Below are 22,875 nucleotides of genomic sequence, written 5' to 3'. Positions count from 1 at the left end.
CCAAAGTAAAACTATCATCTAAGTTTGTTTCTACCAACGCCGAAAGTCATCAAATAAGATTTACTCTTAAATGTCTAAACAAGTGGACATTATCAACGACGTGATTACAGTACCGAACAATGCTCTGGCATTGCTTCATTTAACCCAATCCTTTTGGTAATAGCTTTTCGTCGCAGCTTCCAATTATCCTCTCGCCACAAACTGCTAACCCATAAAAGTGTTGTCACAAGAACTGAAAGGTTACTAACGAGCATTATTGTATGGGTGTGATTATGACGCATTTCAAGGTGAAAGATCATTCGGCAAACGGTCTGTCTTGATGATTTTCTTGGTCTTTGTGAGGAGGGTTCAGACAATCTACCTTGACAGGTGACTTCTGTGCGGTAGATGCGAATGACAACATTTATTCAACTATGTCGCGTGCGACTATCGGGTACTTTCTCTTGGTTTACCGTACACTATACGCCAGAGTAGCTACATTTAAGAAATGTAAATAAACGGTTGAACATCAGATGAGACGCCATGCGGGAACAAACGTCCTCATTCGAGTTTTAATGCTTTAGTACAACTTTGCGACATTATGTGTCTTGCTCTTAAGAAATTACGTTTACTTTACCAAATTATTACTTTTAATATTGAATGTTAGTTCAAGAGAAATCCTACACACTTCCGAACGCAAAAGCTTACACGGAAAATCCTGTCACTTTTCATCTCGCGTCGTTTAATTAATTTTGCAATGAAGCAAATATGCTCTCTTGTATTCCACGCAAGAAATAAATAAAATGTTTAACATGTAAAAGGAAAGCGATGAAATGGGCTGGTGTTGTCCGGATCTTTTTGTAATTATCAGTTCTCAATATTCTCACCTGCCTTATGATCCCATGAAGTATTCAATGCAAATTAGCAATAAACAGTATATATTTCCAGCATAGAGCCGAATTGAACACGTTTGTATCAACACATTCGAGTGCCTTCCTCGTAACATTTACTTCAGAAAACTTCTGGTGAGTAATGTGTACTTTTCTTGAACTAAAAAATAGAGAGAAAATTTATTAAAGTTATCATAGACTTCTCATAAGGTGTGTAATTACAAATTTTTCTAGGAAGGAATATTCGAAAAGGTAATTCTGAATATCATCATTAGAAGGTCATGGATTTTCTGATATTTAATGTTAAAACGTTCGCATGTGATTTGAAGAAGACACAAATATGTTGGCATTTTATGATCACAGTTTGTCATGAAACTGAAAAGCTTTAAATTTGTGAGTCATACTGCAACGAATACTGACAAAGCAAATTCTAAGTACTACACTTAATTCACAATAGTTTTTTATGATCAGTTTTTAAAAGGTGGAATTTCTATTTTCAAATTTTCCCCTTTGTGCTCATGAGACAAACACCGAGGGAGAGAGAGAAAAGTCTCAACAATTACTTGTAAGTTTAATAATTTTATTTGGCGGATGCGGAGTATTATTATTAGCCGAGATACAGCGGTAGATCCTCTGTATGGTGCGTCCTTCTAATATTACGGATAAGTGATATGCTGAGATAACACACGGACTTCATACCAAAAGCTAGAGTTCCGAGGTGTTGAAAATGTCTATTTGCTTATGTTTCCTCTCCGATTTGGATGAAATGAGAATGAAATGAAAATGAAATGAAGTAAATCAATTCGAAACCTTTAAATTAACATACACTTCTTTATTTTTTCTACACTTGGTATTTTTCCTTTACCGTAAAAGTATTACAATTGACTTCGTGGTCTACAAACGTACAGAACCTAATCTAAAATCGAGAAAAGCCCAGTTTTTAAAGACAAAAATAACTTGCCGAGGCCACGAACAGGAGTGTTTTTAATTATTATGCCCAGCTGTCAAAGAATAATAAGTCAAATAATCTATCCAGAGAATGTGATGACCAAAAATTGCTATTGTCCCAGACAATTTTCATCAGTCAAAAAATATTCCCAAAACATAAACCGAAAAGAAGTATGAATGAAAACATCGTGTTGTTCGTCTTTTGTTTTATAATTAGTAGACTGCGAATGGGCAATATTTCCTTCATACATTTTGTACTAAATTTAAGGGATTAGTAAAAATTGATATTTTCTTATAACCATTCAGAGTGTGTATTTTTCTGCGAGGGGCATGATAAATGGAAATCGAAGTACGGTGCCTACGCCTTTTTGGTTTTTTTCTCTTCCTTCGTGATATAAATCCTTATTTCTTTATTTTTATATTTTTTGACGATGTTTAATGAATGATATTACGAGCTAAGAAATTTTTCACGAAATTGACCCCAAATTACGGACCACAAACCACCGGTAGATCAAAACAGATTTCATTTTCGAAACATAAAGATTGCAGCACCTTTTCGATAATTGGGATAAAGAAACAGAAAGAAAAAAAAAGACATCTGATTGAAAGCAGGTCAACCAAATAAGTTGTAGATAACCTAATGATACATTTATTCGTTGTTACAGGCTTAAATGGGTAGTAAAAATTCTTCTTCAAAAATCCAAACTGTAGTTACAGATCATAAGGTAATTTACAAAAAGTTGGAAGAGGCTGTCTATTTACTGGAATGTTGGTGCTTTCTTAAATGAGTAAGCACAGAAAAAATTAATTAGATAGTAGTATCAATGGCGACCAACTTGTAATGAAATAATTATGGATTAAAGGAGATTTCTATTAATTTTCTTAGGCACAACGAAACTGCAGACAAAATGGCATGACTCTTTTGATCACAGCCAAATAAGCGGTCAGCGATGTTTCGTTTATCGCATCTTGCACTTGAGTTCCAATTTAAAACAAATTCGCTGTCATGATTCACCATGCATGAGGCAAGAAAATATGACCAATAATAATTTTGAAGTCAAGCATTCCTCTAAAACCATTAGTTTTTCTAGTTGACGTTAATATTTATTGTGATCACATAATTTGTTATATTATTCAGTGTGCTGTAATGTTCATAAAATTACTTTTGATAGTCAGACTGTGCTTAATAACTATCCACTTCCTGTTATTTGGTCTTGAAAAAATAGTCTCCCAACTAGCAAAGGATAGGGCCTTTAAAAATTTTATGTAATCTTCATTTGCTTCAGCCTGTATCCTTTGGAATCAATAAAATAATTTACAATTATTCACTGCGCATTGTACTTAACCGCCAAGTTACGTGGCATTAAAAGTCGGAAAAGGTTTATTTGTCACAATATTCGCCGAAAAATAACTGTGCTTATTTTTACAATAGGCCACCACTGTGTATTGATATTTTGGTTTCCTTAGTCTTAATGAAAAAGAAAAGCGTTGTTTACTCTTTGACTGAACAACAATTGTGATAGTTAATTTCCTCATTTTTTCGTTCAATACAAATATTGTTACTAAAAATGTTTTAAATTTTCTTTCCCTCTTTTATTTATTCTTTTTTCTATGAACCGGAGAAGCTAATTTTGAAAGCTTTACCTACACAAAATTTGGTGCGAAAAGAAAAGTATCATCAATTGAGGTCAAATTAAGAGGACATGTGCGTGTTCGATGTGGGAACAGCTCAACTAAAATCTCTTAAAAACGTCATCACTCGGTTTTTCATTACTGAGCGTAAAGTATCAAGAGTTAGGTAGTTTAAATTAATGTTTGTACACTTTTACAGACATGGTTTTGACCATGTTTTCTTTTCTTTGTGGTTTTTCGGATGTCGTGCGGCATAATGTATATCGTGCATTACGCTCGCTTTGCGCAGAAATTGAAATAATAACCACAAACTGACGGAATTGCACATCTATTGATGCTATGAACGAAAGATGTGCTTTTGAATAAAAAACATCGGCCTCGTGCCTCTGCAAAAGCGTAAGACGATTAGGATTGTCAAATTGGCTCACAGCGTCTATTTGCTGTAAAAGCATAAATCTTCGCACTCTCGGGGCTATCAGTGCCCGATGCGGATACCTCGTCTGTAATATTCATAACTCAATTGAGTTTAGCTCACAAAATTGCATACCTAATGTTACTTAGTAACATGCAAAAATACAGGACTACTCGGTTCTTTAAATCGTTTTTCTTTTTCTCTTATTTTTCAGTCTCGACATTCTTCTTTATTTCTAAACCCTCTGTGTTAGTATGTCCTTTAGTTTTTTCAAAGAGGCTAATATACAGTCCAAGTTGTGCCTTTTAAAGAATTTGGCCTAATTTTTTTTAATTTTGACAACTTAGACTGAATTAACTTTCCCGATCTCCATTATCCCTGGTTAATGTTTGGTTCTACTTTCCTCATGGAGTTTGTCTAGTCCTGCAAAGGAAGGCAAGTCTTCATTACACCAGGCTGAATGGGTCACATCACCGTCTTCTACAAAGTTTTAATGTTTTCAGGAATGTGGCTTTCTTATTTTGCCCTCAATCGGACGGTGGAAGATTTTAGAGTTAAGAATGAATGTCGACTGACATGTCGTTTGACTTGTTATTTCTCAAAAACAATAGTAAGAGAAACAATTCGTACTGTTCTTGTTAAAAATAAAAAAGGGCACTTCCCCAATTTCTCGCACACTTCTAGATAAACAAAGTTACGATTGCCCTCTCGGCCGCAAATAAGGAGAAATTGCCAGAGTCAATAATTTCAAGTCACCCCTTTCATCTCACGACATAAGAGATGATTTCACTTTACTTCTCTGAATACGTGATCGATGACTATTCCATTAGCAGAACGTAAACAGCTTTGAAAATTAGATGTGGAAAAATAAAGGCTGCAAAGGCCAATTTTAAGTATATCTTTTTCGATTGTTCCAAAGCTGTGAAATTCAAATTGAGTGCAAATATGTGTTATCTTAATCGAGAAAAAGCTATCATTTTGTGCACGCATTACGGCAACTTTCATTAGATAACAAAAAACCACCCACGCTCGTGAAAAGCCATGATCATTAACAGTAATATTCTCCATGTCACTTGTTTATCAGTGAGAAAATCTTTCAGATATCATGAACGAAAGCCAAATTGGGGAGACACATTCATAATGAAAGCAATGCATGCAAATTAGTTTAAGTGGGAGTTGGTTGAGTTATAAAGGCTGACTACTACAGCTGTTCGTGAATATTTCCTAAAGCGAACAAACGGAGCACATTACACTCAAGGATCTCTATCGAACCTGTGTACGTTTGCCGTTTAACGAAAGAGACAACAGTCAAATATCCCTGTTTAAATCTTCCACTACCTTCTAATTTACCACTTTCTCGCGTCTTATATTTTCTACATATACATTTATATTTTTGTAATGCCTTCTGGTCGCGGAACAACTTTCACTGATAATAATATTGCTTTCTCATGCTTTTTACGGCCACTAACTATGCTATACTTCTTTTCTTTTCAGAAAGTACTCTCGCTGTTTGCTCTAGACGACAAAAGAAAACAAAAACAAAGTAAGTACACATCACTCTAACATCCCTGGAGGTCTATTTCAGCCCTCGTTTGTTTAGAATTTCACTCTTAAAAATGCCACTTATTTTGATAGTTGTGATTATTGACTGAGACACTCAAGAAGCTTTTCACTATTTCATGGTCTAATATTCCCATGTTGATAGGAAGTATTTTGGGTGATGATTTCAATTCAAAATTTCACTTCTTGGATCGTTATCCAAAATAACAACTTGCACGGAAAACGAAAGCGAACAAGCAAAGCACAAAAATTTGCAAATCAATCCGTGAAACATCTTGAGAAACAACGAAAAGGATACGGATAACCCCGTGATACAAACATCTTCTGTAAGGCGGAAAAAATATTGATTGAAAAAAATCATACCCAATACTCTTTTAACGTTTATAGGTTCGAGTGCTGTTGTCGGTAAATTTCTTATCAATTGTCAGTCTGCCATGATTCTTTTTTTTGTTGCCTACTAGCTATAGTATTTAACTGAAGATAAAATTTTGGGATCATGTTATTAAGTTAATGTTTTAAGTCATAGCAGACGCATCCCGAAACAGCTGTTAGTGTTATATTCTGTAATTTTGTAATATAATAATTAGTGCTGAAACTCGCTCAATGTACTGTCTTATTGATTCCAAAAAGTTCTTCTTATACCACGAGCACTACAGAACTGATTTTTTTCTTGACTGATGTATCTACCGAGAAATTAAGCTGAGTTTCTGCTTTGAGAAAAAATAAAGCTCGTAAGTGTTAAAAGTAGGAAGTTCCACTATCACGTTAGCCTTTTGTTTGAATCTTCAACAATATACATGGATCATTTCGACGAGTAAGACTTCTTGTAATTGGTGGGATTACTTAATCCCAACTATTGAGGTTACCAAGGTCGTCACGAAGAAAGGCAGGCCATTTTCCACGAAGCGGAAAGTTTTGTTGATTGATTTTAGTTATTTCATGCTTCAAGTAAGTTAACGGCAGCTTTTTAAAGTGTTATTTGTTTAAAAGTTTGGCTTTGATGGGGATATCTTGTTCAAGTGTCAATACAAAACTGCTATTGTACATATACTTTGCATCTCGAGAAAGGTCAGGTTCGTCAGGAATACTGGCTTGATTTCGTCAAATTGAGGCTTATTTGGAACCTTTTTGCTTATGGTTAAAGTTGATGAAAGTGACAACGACGACGATGATAGTGATGACGACGACGATGTTAGATATGACGATGATAACGATAATGGTGATGATCATTGTGACAAGACTATGAAAACAACCCAAATAAGACTAAATAATCCCCGCGTTTTGTTCCCTTATTGTTGTAAAAATTACGTGATAGTGGAGTGAAATAGAACAAGACTCCTAAAGGCGATTAGGTGGGATTCGTTGGCTACTGAGCGTGGCATTGGAAGAAATTTTTCAGTAACAGCACACTAAAATGATTAGTCAGTCAGATCAGCCGAAGAAATCAGCGGAGAAAATTTAGTGTTGAGGAAACTGTGACTGTGCTTGTGGTTGAAAATAGCGAAGAGTAGCTCCTCAAAAAACTATGGATTTTCCTGAATTAAACTGGAAGTCGGCCTACTGATCTCCGCGTGTTTCATGCAACAGCTCGGTAGAAACAATTTCCATTTCCGTTGAAAACGACTATATAGCCTCTGTGAAGGACGTATATTTTCAGCCGTCGTACTTTGTTCATCGAAAAAAAAATACAACTTAAATGCAACTAATAAGACCGTCTGAGTTACTTTAGAGCGATTTGTAGTAAATTTTGTGATATTACGCAATGTCAATTTCACAATAAACCTTGCGAAAGGTGAGAGGTTGATCGGTAGATTTTAATACATATTTCATAGTCAATCACACAAAAACGTGTTTCCCTCGTGTCAACATGAGCTAAGCAAATTATGATAAAATGGCGGCAAAAAGGATATGATTTTCAAAATCGTATATTTTTACGTCAAAACAGCCTTGCTCAAACACAGGGATCCGATTACACCGATGCTTTCATTGCTAAAACATACGGAAAATTTCAAACATTTCAACCATTTCAAGAATTTGTCTTCGCATCGACGATGAAAAAGGAACGCCAGCAAACCTTACTGTGGGCCTGCCTCAGGCATCCCGCCGAATAACAAAGGATAGTAGCTATAAGTAAAGTCAATCTTTGGGTGAACAAGATATCCTTGATTTACCTTGTCCAGTATAAATGACTAAATTGTTCAATTCATGAATTACCAGACGAACAAAAACATTTATGAAGTTTAGGTTATATGACATTATTTTGGCTGCTGAAGCAGACGCTTTTCCAGATTAATGTTTCGCACGCCGGGAAAAGAGCTCATGGGCTAGGATACTTTGATATGAAAAGTCGAAAGGAAGGAACCTTTTTTTAATAAAAAGTCACCTCTATGTTGAGTGCCACTATTGCTATTCTTGTAATCAAGCATTCTTTTCTCTTGTTACAGATGAAGGGAGTGTTTCTTGTCCTCACTCTTCTGATACTGGTGTCTGTGACTGATGGGGCTAAAACCTCCTGTCCACATAACTGCGCAACTACTTTTGTCGAGTGCACCTACAATGATAAGCGATGTGACAACTTCGATAACTGTCAAACAAGGTGCTTTAATCCCTACAACATGTGCAAGGCGAACTGTAAAAAGAGGAGAGAATTGTTGTCAAGGTTTGCCCTCGAAGATGATGATGCGGACGCTTTCTTCCGTTAAAAGGAAAAATATCGAGATGACAGAATTAATTTTAAATCCGTATTTCACCCCTGCAGAGCGTTTGAATTTTCCCTTTCCGGTATTCATTTCTGTATAAATTTAACCTACGGGCACTTAAAAGAAAACAATGAGCAAAAGCAGTGACAAGCTTTCATATCTCTTGTAATTAGAAGTTTCTGTAGAAATTATCTCTACTAGTAATTGTGTTGGTGCGAGCTGATATGCGGTCATCTCGTGCCGGCTACAGAGGGAGGTTACCCTTAATAACTTGTATTATTTGCCCCTAATCTACAAAAATATCAAGCATGACAAAAGTTTGCCAAAACCAAATAAAAGTTATGTTATCTGACCGAATGTATCCTTCCGCATCTGGTGTACTTTATACATGTATGAAATACATTCGATTCGCAGCAATTAATACAAATATCAACATTAAGCTGTCTACCCAAACATGTTTAGTTTTGTCTGTAATCAATTTGGAAAATGCATTCATTCGTACTGAGTTTTCAGACTTTTTTACGATCTTAGCGGTGTAGACGCGAGCTCAAGCGAATCGATGACGCATTCCTAAAAATGCAGAGACAATCAGGAAGTCAGACATACAGACAGATGAACGATCAGACAGACAGACAGAGAGATTCACAATCTGACAAACCGTCAGAAAGACAGACTGCACACTGACTGAGTGACAGTCGAATTGACTAACTAACAAACAGATAGACTAACTGACTCGTATATTAAACGAGTAACTGACTGTCTGATAATCAGACTGACTGATTGACCGAGTGACTGTCTAACTGATTGACCGAGTGGTTGACTGACAAGAGGAATACAGGCTGTCTTACAAACAGACTAATTGACTAACTGAGCGGCTGACTCACTGTCTGTTGATAGGCAGACAGACAGACTACATCGATAAGTTAGGCTGCAGCGATAGTAGCTTTACCTTGTTACTGAGTAGTGCATCAATGGCTTTGTAACAGTAGCGAAATGAGAGCAAAACCTTACGTAATAGCCAAGCATACAAAGAAAAGACATGAGTTGCTTCGACCTTGGCACCGACTGGTTTTACTTGACCATGTCCAACGACATGCCCCAAATAAGTGACTTGCGCCTGGTCAAACTCACTTTTGGAGAGACTGGTGGTCAGCTTAGCTTCACTCCATCCCTTGAATAATTAACGGATACTTCTTACGTGTTCTTCCCACGTGTCTTTGTAGATAACCACATCATCAATATATGCTTCACAACCCTCAAGATCTGCGATGACTTTGATAGCTTCTGCATCATCAAAAAGACAATGTGCCAGCTTTCCATGACACATTAAATTCAATTGACGCCAACATCTCTTTCACCATCGAAATTGAAAGTGACAATAAGATCTCCTTTCTCGACACTTTGGTCACCCGTAGAAATGGTACCATCGCTGTCGATGTTTACAGAAAGCCTACGCACACGGACAGATATCTAGATTACAATTCTCACCATGATAATAAACACAAGGCAAGCACAGCAGAAACTCTTCTACACAGAGCCCTAAAGCTACCCAACTCCTCCGAAGGAAAAGAACGAGAACTTAACCGAGTTTATTCAGCACTTGAATCTAATGGTTACCCATCGAATTTCATTAAAAACATCCAGGCCAACAAAACCCGACGCTCAACAGTGTTGTCCCCGGAGGAACTTGTTGGTACATTTTTCAAGATGGTCGAGGCGTCCGAATCACGCAAGTCGTTCGCCTCTTTTCCATACATTAAAGGCGTAACAGAACCTCTGACTCGTGTCCTCAAAAAACACGACATCACAGTGGTGAACAAACCACTCATCACCCTTCAACAACAGTTCCCGGCCCCAAAATTTCGACCATCGTTGGAATCGCAAACAAATGTTGTTTATAAAATTCCTTGTGGTGACTGTTCATGGTGTTATATTGGTGAGACTGGCAGGGCCTTCAACACAAGAAAGAAAGAACACCTCAGAAATGTGAAAACCGCGGCAAAAGGCTCAAGAATTGCCAATCACGTCTGGGCCAATAGTCACGCAATAGACTTTGATAATGCATCTATTATTGACAAAGGCGGTTTCAGAACAAGAAAAACACTAGAAGCGTGGCATTCCAAGTTAACTCCCAATGCGGACAACAATTCCTGTCCTTTGCCCGGACAATACAACATTCTTTTTAACAAACATTCTTAGTTATCAGCATTTTTAATTTTTACTTTGTACTTCACACCTAGTATTTTTACCTTTTCATCATTTTACCCGTTGAAGGCTGTAGCGCAAACAGCCGAAAGCTCGTATTCTTAAAAGTTTTAGCCAGAGATCGTTTTTTAAATTTCATAACTATAACTACTGTTGCTCAGACTTACGTACAATATTCATACCCCTTTATAATAATGTCCTTAACAATGTCATACCTTGCAGCTTGCTCTACACTTAATTGTGTATATATTTCCCTTGATTTACCGACTCGTAAACTCTGTACTAACATTACTCAGTGATCGTTAGGCCACTTAAGCTTGCCAGCTACTTTCTCAAAGTGTAAAAATTGTTATCAACATCTGCCTCCTGAAATGGAGTTACCAACTTGATACACCTAGCGACAACAAATTTCCCACAAGCCTTTTCACTACCAGGGTCTAACCCTTGTTTAACATGTACCTCTAGTTCTTTTTTTTTTTTTTTAGCTATTGTTGCAATGCCAGTTTCTCTTGTTCTAACCTTTATTGTCGTTCCCCTCTTTCAAGCCTTTCTGGCCGATTCTTTTTCTCTCTTTCCAACCTTTCCTGCCGATCGTTTTCGTCTCCCTTCAACTTTCTTCTCTTTCCACCTTTTCGTGTCCTTCTCTTTCTTGCATTTCCAAACTTTTAAAGTTCTAACTGGAATCGCAGTTTCTTCATCTATTAGTCATATGCTCCATATAAGTTTCTAACATTGTCTCTTTGAAAGCCACAAGACTTACTAAATCAGTGCTTCACTTTGATATGCGATATCTGATGTTTCCTCGTCGCTTTCTTGACCTCTAGCCGTAAGTGTTCCGCCAATGAAATTAGCTCTTCTTTCTTTAATCATAAAATATACCTTAGTCGGGTTTTGACATAAATTCCTCTGGATTAAACTGTGACGTGTTTCTATACTTCATGACTACATTAACAGACAATAACATCTCCTCAAAGTAATCTACATTGAACTCTACAGCAAAATTTGTTGTCATTTTTAGGTCACGTGATCTATTTTTGCCATGGAAAAACACATGTAGAGATTTGGTGTAATTTTGGAGTTAAATTTCGGTTCTTTCGATAGTTCTTTGATCCTTTTTGCCTCGAAGTTGTACCTGGAATTCAAAAAATAGTTTAAATCGAAACCAGGCCACCAATTTCTTTACGGTATGGTTTCACCGTCAGAAAGAACACCATACTCCTTCTTTATAAAGAAACTTGTTACATTCTAACTAAGGAGTGATTCATAACGGCAGTACATTAATTACTGTAATAAATCTTTTTAAGCCCACTGACACAATCTCACAGTCGCCTCTAAAGTTTCTTGAAATGGACAATCTTCCACACTAACTCTCTCTCGGTATCACTTTCTAAACAGTCGGTCACTCCTGACAACCACAACAACTACTACACAGCGCTATACGAATATGTATACTATATAAAGTTACAAAGTATTCTAGAACATTTTGAAAGTTAACAACATAACTATTTTGGTGGTATTACATCATAAAAACGTGATCTAATAAAATTTTCTAGCAAGTTCCATGGCATGACAGTTGAAAGTTCGTGTATGCCTATCAGCATGACTAGGCATTCTAGAAATTTCTAGAAAGAAATCTTAAAGTTATGATCCATATATAACAACGCGAGTAAGGGCTCAAAACGTTTTGCGTCAGTAATTCACTTTTTGCACTTGAAGGTTTTCTCCTCGGGACACAAAATCCTGTTGAAAGGTAAAAGGAAGCAAGTGGCAAGCAAAATGGATTCTGAAATAACCCATCAGATGTGTTTGAACGTGTTCTCGCGACCGTTTGAATCATTAGAGGTAAAAAAAATCGCACAGTTTACGATACTTATAATCCAATAAAATTGCGCTTTCTTGGCGGTGCGGTTACAAATGTTATTACATATAAGATTAAATGCAATAGAAATAGAGAATAATCCACGGGCGCACGTAGATATGGAATTTCTCTTCGAGAGTTCAACTCGATAGCGCTCACGGGTGAGATGTCGAGTTGAACAAGAGAAGAGATATTCCATATGTACAAGCAACCATGTATTTTTTTTTATCATAGTAACACATGCATAGCCCTTTACTGACAAAAAAAGCTGATGTTATTACTGAATGAAAATAAAAGAATCGACAATTCCCTTATAGAAATCGTACATTGGGCTGGGACAAAGGCTCAAGATGGAAAAAAGCGTTGAATCATGATTACAAAAACAACAATGGGTGTAATTTCCAATTTACAAAATTCTCATTCATTGATTTTTTTCCTTATGGGCAGAAGAAATCTTTCAGGTAAACGGCCAAACCGTTTTCGTTCTTAGCCGCGAGAAATGCCACCACCAAAACCACCGAATATGTAACTTTCGGTTTTTATTTCCGTATATCGGTTTTCTTCTTCTTCTAGGAAAGTTTGAACGTCACTGTCTGTAAGCGATACGGATTTTTCAGTGATTTGGCAGCCATAATCAGAGAAAATTCCGACAAACTACCTTGGACTGAGAATGGTGAAGGCGTTGCCGTTCATTCATCAACCTAACCGAGTGGCACGAAAAGTGAGTGACGTGTCAGCTACTGATTAGCGATATCAAACAGACGTGAAAAAATATCGAATGTTTTCACGTGTGTTGTTACGACCTTTTTCAAGGCTGGAAATCCTTGTATAACACCGTAATTTATGCGGTAATGTAGAATAATGCACTGGAGTAAAGCTTACAACTAGATATAAAGTATGTAAAATCTAATGGAAGTTCACGATCTATGGAAGCTAAGCTACGATCCAATTTAATTGCATACCATCTACTTGCATTAAGTTTTTGTCCAGAATGCCTCTCCTTACCAAAAGCACACCGTACGCACAGTAACAATTCACCAACCTGTAAGAGAGGGAATCCCAGTATTAACGCAAATCAAATCCTGCTGCTTGTTTTTCCACTTTGGGATAACTAAAGTAGCAGGAGATAAATGAATAATATGCACTTCTTGACTGAGTGAGAGGGCGGACGAAGAAATAATTGCCTTGCAGTAACGACTTGCGGACCGAGCGCAGCGAGGTGTGTGCACCAATATTTTCCCATCAGTCAAGACCTCACCTAGTCAATAAGTATTTTAGCACATGATTTTTATGCCTTAACAATGTTGAAATCATGTTTAACCTTAGATAGGACTCGATCATCCAAATAAGATCGGCGCGCGCTAGACAACTATAAAGGCGGATCCTGGATAAAAAAATATTTACCTTTATTTCTTACTTCCTCATTTCTGTTTTACCTCAAGTTGGAGCCCACTTATGTAATTCGTCTTCTCGGAAAATGCAAAAGTACCGTGAAATTGCGGGGCCGAACGACTTTTTCACGAACCGGCTCACGTCAACCCATCAGACTATACACGTCAGCTGTCATTATGATGACTACGCTGATTGGCTAACTCCGAAACGAATAGCGAAGTTCTATTCAAACACGAGCAGCCGACCAGAAATCAAATGGCTTCTCGTTTAGCTACAGCTACAAAACACGAAAGGCTGTTAAGTAGAATCTAAAAAATGGAAATTAACCTGCATCTTTCCGATTTTTTTATCATAACTCAAAAGTTACTTTTGAATACAGAAGATTATAGCAGTCAAAGATAGGCTAAATGCTTTGCAGAATTGTATCAAGACGAGAAACGACGATTAATGAAGTGATTTTTTGGTAGATAACAGAAAATGCCTCGTAAAGTTACGTTCATTTGCAAGAAAGCGAGGCCTGAGTGTTTATACGAAGAAATTACCTACCCGCGAATGAGCATCGCCCGCTGAAACTTTTTGATCAGTTTAATTTTCGATTACATTGTGATAAGAAATAGAGCTTATTTTGTGAGTCCTCCAGTTATTCTGCTTTTGTGCATGAAAAATACCCGAACAGTTATTTTCCACAGGGTCTGTAAAGGTAGAGGAGATTACCTCGCCGGCCGGCGCCGCTTCACGAGTCTGTGAATATTCACCCCTTTTGGCTTACACTTCGGTGAATAATTGTTCATTGCATTTGCATTTAGCCCGCGTGATCATTAACGGTCCCTTAACAGAGCTAGCAGACCAACGCCAAAAGAAGAAGGTTTAAAATTAATAAATTATTATGAACTCGAAAAAAAAGCTAGTTGATCGTTTTTATACTTCAAGAGGAAGAAAAATTGCATGATGATAGGAATTGGTAGTTTTCAAACATGACACTTCAATATTGAAAAAAAAGCAAAAAATTTCTTATGATGAAGAAAAGAAACGATTTTTGATTAAATCTTGGAACTCTTAGCGACGTTTGCTTTGACGTAGTAAAATGCAAAAAACAAATGGCGGGGTTTTTTTCTTCCTTTCAGAAAAAAACATAATCTATGTACTCTACGTGAAGCAGCTGGTTTTATTCAATAGCCTTGAGCACAAGCGTTAAAGATTGTGGGTGACTCCAATCAGAACTGAAAGATAAGATCCTAACAGCTCCGTTTCCGTCAGCCGCTTTTTAAAGTGACAGTAAGTGTCGATCTTAAAGTAACGTTGTTCGTCATTCGATTAATTCTTCAGTCCCGCTAGCGTCTCCGCCACGAATTTACTGGACCTCGCGTTAAAATCGTAAGTACGATGTACAATTTTCCAACGGTCTAAATCGTCTTAGGCTTCTTCAAGTACCCAAAAAATAGCGGTTGCTTGGTTACAATTGTTTTACCTTTCCTCACAGATCTTGGAATTGTATTCAAAACAATGAAAAAACGAACAAGAAAAGAAAATCCGATGTAATTCCATTTGCTTTGCCGCAAGCTTTGTATATGATTTCAAGCAGTGTGTGTGTGAAAGGGTTTTCTTCCGAAGTTAAGTCTTTTTGTTCCGCACAATTGTCAACATATTGATCGAGATTTTCAGTTGTAAAAGGAAAAATCATGTTTACATTTCTAATTCATTTCCGCTGGGTTTAAAGCTTTTGCTAATTTTCTTTGATCTTTCAAAAATTCCACGCTAGATTTGCTGCGGATTTAGCTTATCGCGTTATTTGTTCCGAACGTACCTTCCAGCTATATTTTCTCTTTTCAAATACTAATTTTGATCTCCCTTGCTTCAGTCGACTTTTTGTGATCCTATTAAACCTACACAAATTCGGTCCTTCCGCCCTGACACAATCTGCTCAATCTTTAATTTATCAATTGAGTTTCAAACGTATCATTTCATCTGATCGTCCTTTCCATTTGAACTTCAGGGCTTTTAAAATATCAATGTCCGTATAAGGTATGCCATTTTCCAGTATTCTCCATTTAATACGAAATTGTAATTTACTACACTGTAATTACGTGATTCTCCGGCCTGCCTACGTATTTTCAAAGCCAAAAATCTAATCAGACGAGGTGCATTAATGCAGAAAAAAAGGGGAAGAACTCGAGATTAAATTTCAAAGGAAAAGCCAAGTTTGGCGTCTCTATACTTCGCAATGGATGGGAAATTTAAACTGTTCATAAAGACCGATCCAAAATCAAAATTTAAAAACTCAGTTATCCTTCTCTTCAGCTCAAATGCGTTCATTTGGTCGAAAAACTCAACCTTAGACTACCAGCTATTACGCCGACAGTTTCAACTTTTCCAAAGTTGGAAGTCTTTGCATATTAACTGGTGTCTTTGTGTTATTTTGACATTCCTGACAGCACTAATATAAGGCACTTGGAATACATTGACAGAAATCGGTTTGCGAAAGAAAATCGTGAAGAAAATTGTGCTTCCTCGCTTCAGTTACATAGTGGGACTACTTAGATTACTTGACGCGTCAAAAAATGAAGCATTTGTGTGCTGACTTCATGGCAAGATTTACTCGATCAGACCACTGGACACGGAAGCTCAATTCTTTGCATGCTTTTAATTTCATTTTTGTAAATAATGTAATCAGCTCGGTTGTTTTGGTTAGTCAGCTGCTGTTTTTGTGCTGGTATCATCGAATGAGACTGTACCCCGAAAAGAAATTGATCACTTCTCACGCATGAAAAACAAAATCCACTGATAAATATAACAACGCAATCATCCGAAATAAAACAAAACGCATTTAGGCCGATGACATTAGCGTCGGGCTTAAAAATTTGCGAATTCGCAAGTGAGATCAATAATTGCGGTCTTGATTTAAGAGCTCTGGTCAATTTGGTCAGATATGATAAACTGGCCTCTTACAAATTTTACGCGTGTTATTACTTTTACGATGTTTATTTTCATTTCATTGTTATAATTTTCCTTTCCACGCCGAGTAAGTGCTCTCAAGGTACAATCAGTTGTTTTTGTGTTTCATAGTTGGATTGCCACCGGCTTTTTAAACTTAAATGCAAAGTAGAAATAGAAAGTAGGTTTCCCGCCGACACAAACAGTTCACTTCTCACAGTTTCAGCAATTTAAACACAATTCTGAATCTTTTAACAGTCAAATTAGTAACTCCTAAAGGTAAAACTCTGTAATAATGTGCCCGTAAAATAAACCAGAGCTATAGCTTCAGCCATTTCATAGGAAATGCGTCTTGTTTTTTTTCGCATAACACAACTCTTTGGAGGCGATTACGGGCGAGTAGACATTTACTAACAGGAACAAATTGTCTACAACCTTGTTCCGTGCAAAAGGTGTGGAAATTAGATGAGAGAAACTGACATTGTTCGAAGATATCTCACTATCGCCATTATCTGATTCTGTTAGAGCTCTAAATTGTGCCCTGATCAGCCAACAGGTGGCTTTTTTTTTTCTGTGCGTCGATCAGGTTATGATGATCATGAAAGCCCTATTCGGCCAGCAAAATAGCTGTGTATAAACGGATGTGTTCATCGGTACGACTATAGTTCCGCTGTTGACAAATTTAAAAACCTTCAACGACACAAAAAGTTCTTTACGAGTCGATGCTTTAAAATTGTGTTGACACTTTGATCCAAAACAGTCCGAATGTTCAGGAGAAGAAAGCGATTAGGGCTAGAATAATAGTAGTTATCTCATCCTACTCACATTGTTTGCTGTCTGTAATTTGGGTAATATTGCCTCAACGACTAACAGCATGAGCTGTCAAACAGAACAAATTGTTGTCCATTTAGGGTCAAAATTATTCGTTGATGGCGTTTTCCTGGAGGTTTCATAACCGGTGCTAAACTTGAACACATATTTAATGTTCGGCACATTCACATTTCATTCATAACTAACTGTGCGTGTTACAAGAGCTCCCGCAATTTGCGTTATTCATAGTTCTAAGAAACTGCGCCGAGTTCCGCGTTGTTTTTGTCTGCTATCATACCATAAGTGGGTAAAGCATGAAAAAATGTAATGTATTCTTAACAAAAGTTTTCGTGGCTTAATGTTTTTTACTATCTTCAACAGAAAACGTCGCTGAAAAGAGAAAGTATCATAGGATTTTACACAAAAACACTGATAAAAAGGTCGGTATTTCTCATTTTGTTCATGTTTCCTGAATGCGCGACCTTTTCTAATTTTTAATTTTTAATTTTATTCAAATAAAATTAGGGTGGCTAGCATCCCGACGTAACAACATAGCAACGCGAAATGTTGTAGTAAACGAAAGCTGTTTTCAAGGCCATTTTAACACAATGTACACCAGAGCTTCATTCTATAAAACGCTGATATATCTCAAGCCAGAGTTTTCACGCTAAGTTTTAAAACTTAAACTTGGTGATTTTCAAATATATAAAAGTGTCATTTTAATGAATTTGTGCGTTTCTTTCGGGTACTTATCATAATAATTGATTTACTTCAAGACGTGCCGACAAGCATTACTTTTAAGTTCAGTGATTCACAGACAAAAAAGAAGTAAAATAATCGCTTTTTCGTTTCCTGTTGCGGTATCGGAAGAGAGGCGTCTATTTATTTGTGCCTACTGCGGTCATGTTGTTCGGTCATCTCTTGGCTGACCGCAAATTTACATTCTCGACATTTGACTAAGAAAGTGTCTCGCATTTTCCTCTAACACTTCCCGTGCTGACTCCCACGCGCGGTCACGCCTAAATGCTTAAAACACATCGTCGGCTTTTCAAATTTCCTCGTATGTATAAGGTAAAAGCGTGATTAAATGACTTGATTTTGTTAAATAGCTCATTGGTTCCGGAAAAAAATAGAAAGAAACTGTCATCCATCACGAACTAGATTTGAAGAGATGAATCTGAGTGATTTAATCTGTCCTACGGCTGGCTCCCTCACCGAGTAGGTTTTGTACCTCAGGCAGAAATGGTAATGGTAAAGGTAATTGCACAATAGGATTCCGTATTGTGGCAGTGGCTACTCTTGCAGTTAGCTTCGAGAGGATTTTCGTTGGGGGAAAGGAGAGCCGTCTTAATCACTCAACAAAAGATCCCAGAACGATTGAAAAACTGCATGGCAAAGATTTTTCACCGACATTCTTATATGTGCATTTACTTGTGACAAAACTTTGAACAGGTTATTGTCTTACGAAATTCCAATAGTTACGAAATTTATAAATTCAATAAAACAAGTTCTACCGGCAAGAAAATGGGAAGAAGTCAAAACTAATGCAAATTAAATTTTACATACGGTAAGGATGCGCTTTAACAATGAGAAATAAACTTAAACACGAAAAAAGCAGTAAACTCATTGTCAGCGACACAGCTCCTGCAGGACAACAAGTAAAAAAAAATGTTGAACGCGTGTAAGCAACACGCGACAAAGGAAAATCTTATAACCAATTGAGGTCCTTTACCAGCCAGTTCCGATCAGATGCTGTGACAATTGTGCCCCTGAGAACTCGTTTACCGGTGACGCCATTAACTGGCTCCATATGCGACAACTATCATGTATGTGGAAGGCGGCCTTCCCCGCTTTCTACAGTTCTGTTGACTCGGCTACTTTTTCTTGCACTGCATCACTACATTCCAGTATGACAGTAAGAAGATTCTACTGTGGCAAAAAAACGGCAAATATAGAGAGATAAAAAACTTAGAGTAAGGTTTGTTAATTGCCTTTGTTGGAAAGCACTCTTTTTTTTTCAATTCTTTTGTGTGTGTGTGTGTGTGCATGTATGGTCAAATGTGTCACTAGGCACCTAAATTATTTCATTGACTGTACAAAACCAGACAAATCTATTAAAAAAAAAGTGAGACGAGGCGAGGCAAAGAAAAGCGGTAAAATATGATTGAGACTGAACACCCTGTAATTACACTAGGATACCACAGGGTACCATGGACGCAGAACTGACCTTGAATTAACGAGATATAATTAACAAAGACAAAATATAAAAAATGCAAAAAAGAACTTAACATAGGAAACAAAAGAAGCTAACGATAGAAGACTAATTAATAAAAGCTGAAAGAAGGCAAAAACGAAACTAAGCATGAGACGCGAAAAGCACTGACAAAGACAACTACGTAATACAGGCGCCTGAAGCTTACATAAATTGTTGTTACATTTAAGGGTGAGATCTTAACTAGTGGCTTCACTTTCATTTCATTTCACAGAAATGTAAGGATATTTTCTAGGGGTAACCGGTCATTTCGCCTACGAGTCGTTTCGCTAACGACGAACTCGCCAACGGCTAGGTCGTTTCGCCCAAGACGTTAGCAAACCGGTCGTTGGGGAAACCAATCGTCGGCGGAATGATCGTGAATGACTTTCATTTGGTCCCACAGATTTTTTTTAGCTCGCTACGTTGACTTTACTAGTACTTATTCTAATTTTGTGCGTTGAAAGACATTTTGAAAACTCCTTGACCAGGTGTGATTAGAATTCTCTTAAGTGCATTCTCTTAACCAGCCCTCCAGGCCTTACTTTAGAGCCTTTTTTATAGACTTGCTGTCAAGGAAAGAGGCTAATTCACATGACCCGTTGATTATGAAAGAGATCTTAGGGCTGACTCAAACTTGCGAATTCCATCTCAATACTCCATCTTGATATTTTTTGGACCTTTTTTTGTTGTTTCTCATTCTTTTCCTTTTTCGACATCGTTTCTCCATTTCATCCCATTTTCTCCCTTTCTCTATTTAATTTACATTTCTTCCTTTTTTTACATTTTTTTCTTTCTATTTGCTTTCCCTTAGTTTATCGACTTATTAATTCTTTATTTTGTCTGTCATCAGATGCCACAGACCCTAAATTTAACAGTCCTAGCGCTGTTACTTTGTACACTTCTGCCATTTATCAGCACCCAAAGCATCACTCAGAAAAAATGTTTAACGGCGTGTGGAACGTGTCTTCACAAATGTACTTTTAATGAAGATGTTCAGATCAAATTAATGATGGGTACAAACACTATTGACGAACTATGCACTGATCCAGCTTTTAGCTGTCGAAAAAGTTGTAAAATGCTGTCGAGTTATGATCCCTCTCGTTGCTGGTTCGAGGGAAAAAAATAGGACCTAACAAGTTGTGAGTTATGTAACAGAATTAAACAGAATTCAAACAATTTAAAAGTTCTTCGAGTGTTGTTAGTCATGATATGTTGAAAAGGTACGAGTAATTGCTCTTGCTGGAAGAAGCTTAAGATCAGAAGCAACAAGCATCAAACCCAGTATATTTGATGGTTGGAGAGTGTTGAGGGAACTTGTTTAAACGTACTAGAGGGAAATTGAAAAGGTTGAAAAAAAAAACAGCAATCACGAAGGTGATGGTTGCGAAAAGATCCACTGTAAAGATGAATTTTTCGGCGATTGTTATAACTAAACGTCATTTGATGAGATGCTTCGCTTTCTGGTACTAAAATTTCAGAAAATTTCTCCATTTAGTCGACATTCAGATCGTTTTTGAAAGTAATACCTCTTTTGAAATTGATTAGCTTTCAGACAATAAAATACTTCAGCATAAGGTCGGGTGTTACTGGTTAATTTGATTTGCAAGAATTGGATATTACAACCGGGAAATCAATGACTTTTCCCTGATAATCTTTAATATAACCCCACCATCTAAAATCCAAAATCTTTTCTCCTTCAGTGCGTCCCATGCATAACAGTGTTATCAGATGTTATCCATCGTAAAAAAAGAACAGATTATGTGATGTAGTACAAATGGAAAGCCCGTGACTCAATACTTAGGATTAGATATTTTGAGGACAATGAAATTTAAGAAAGAAAACTTTGGAAATTTTAAGAGAGGATGTCAGCATCCATCGAACAAATTTAAAATATTGTGGCAAGTCGCCCAAAATTCTTTTTCTCTCCTACTTTCATATTTTGTAGCCCAATATGTTCTAATAATTGTGGTGTAGTTTTTTTGTGAAAATATATTTTAGTTTTCGAGAAATGACTTTTTTCGTTCGACCGCGCAAATATGCAAATTTTCACCGTGACTATTACCCGAGTTGTGTGACCTCATGTAACGACTGTATTAGACCTACGGTATTTCTGTGAACATAATCCTTTGTTTTATCATCTAAACTTAATCCCCTGTCGTTATTTAAGCTGGCAAAGAAATATTTATTTTTTGGTGAATATTTTTGTCCGACATACTTTTCCTATGTCGAAAAGTAGCATCAAAACAAAGACAGTTTTAACAATAACCGATATGATAAAATCTACTGAGCTTCAAGCTTTTTAAAGACCAAAGGATGGTTATAAAGTTACTGTAAAAATTTCTTAGTGTATTTATGTTGTTCCATCTTGAGACGAACTCAAAGTCCGGCAAAATTTACTTGATAGCGACTATGAAATATACATGGTGCGCCTACTTGTCGCCACCGTTAATTGGCATAAATCATTACAATTTGTAAAAAAGTCTAACATGACACTCTTACCTTGGTTATTTATGATTTTAATTATCCGTTCCGATTATTATATTACGCCCGGGTATTACTTTTTGACAGGAGCCCAGGTTTTGCGTTGTGTTTTCCCCTCCCTCATTTGTATCATAAGCTAGTCACGCAATAATTGATACCGACACAAGTGAATATTTACCATGTACAAAGATTTTTGTTTACGTTGAATTGAAATTGATGTTTCAGCGGCAGCGAAGCAATTAAAAGCGGGTTTTTGCTTCAACGCTACTGAAAGTTCTAGTATTCAGACAGGCGAGATGCGTGATTCTCTGGTAATAAAAACTTTTATGGGTCTTTTACATGACATCCGAATGAGTTTTGTACAAGAACGAGTTCATGCCGGTTGCTACATAATAACCAGCGTAAAATTTATTCGAAATGAGTCATTTCTGAGTGAGTTTATTGGGGTTTTCTTTATAGAACGAAACACTCATTCTGGACGATCCTTTCTACCTGTACAATGTAAACGCAGTACGGCTCTCATATTTGTATGAATCCTCAGTGGGAGCGAGGGAAGCATTGAAAAAGACATAAACACTTGTTTTTACAGGCTAATAATTTTATAGCGGTCGTTTTCGAAATTCTAGGCGCGCACCCCCGCCCTCTTATGTATATTTATATGAGTCCTCAGTGGGAGCGAGGGGAGCATTGAAAAAGACATAAACACTTGTTTTTACAGGCTAATAATTTTATAGCGGTCGTTTTCGAAATTCTAGGCGCGCACCCCCACCCTCTTATGTAAAGGGGTCCCCCGGGGTGCTGATGCTGCACTTGACATTTAGCAA

At 37.0% G+C, this 22,875-nt stretch overlaps 2 long non-coding RNA genes and 1 pseudogene across 4 annotated transcripts; all 3 read left to right on the top strand.

Annotated features, from left to right (window-relative positions):
* The first annotated feature begins 878 nt into the window (after window positions 1–878).
* Window positions 879–8,472, top strand: LOC131775698 (uncharacterized). 2 transcript variants are annotated; one of them, XR_009339484.2, is made up of 3 exons: window positions 879–1,004; window positions 5,356–5,404; window positions 7,866–8,472. It is a non-coding gene; the product is annotated as an uncharacterized lncRNA (long non-coding RNA). The 2 variants fall into 2 exon arrangements; XR_009339483.1 differs by lacking the exon at window positions 879–1,004 and adding an exon at window positions 5,027–5,137.
* Window positions 8,473–9,159: 687 nt separating this feature from the next.
* Window positions 9,160–10,289, top strand: LOC136278322 (uncharacterized; annotated as a pseudogene).
* Window positions 10,290–14,810: 4,521 nt separating this feature from the next.
* LOC131775701 (uncharacterized) lies at window positions 14,811–20,753 on the top strand. Of its 2 annotated transcripts, none has more exons than XR_009339487.2 (3): window positions 14,811–14,949; window positions 17,698–17,756; window positions 20,421–20,753. It is a non-coding gene; the product is annotated as an uncharacterized lncRNA (long non-coding RNA). The 2 variants fall into 2 exon arrangements; XR_009339486.2 differs by lacking the exon at window positions 14,811–14,949 and adding an exon at window positions 17,427–17,619.
* Window positions 20,754–22,875: the final 2,122 nt, after the last annotated feature.

This window comes from Pocillopora verrucosa, chromosome 14, assembly GCF_036669915.1.
Source record: "Pocillopora verrucosa isolate sample1 chromosome 14, ASM3666991v2, whole genome shotgun sequence".
In the NCBI taxonomy this organism is placed as follows: domain Eukaryota; kingdom Metazoa; phylum Cnidaria; class Anthozoa; order Scleractinia; family Pocilloporidae; genus Pocillopora; species Pocillopora verrucosa.
This window is presented reverse-complemented; position numbering and strand designations above follow the sequence as displayed.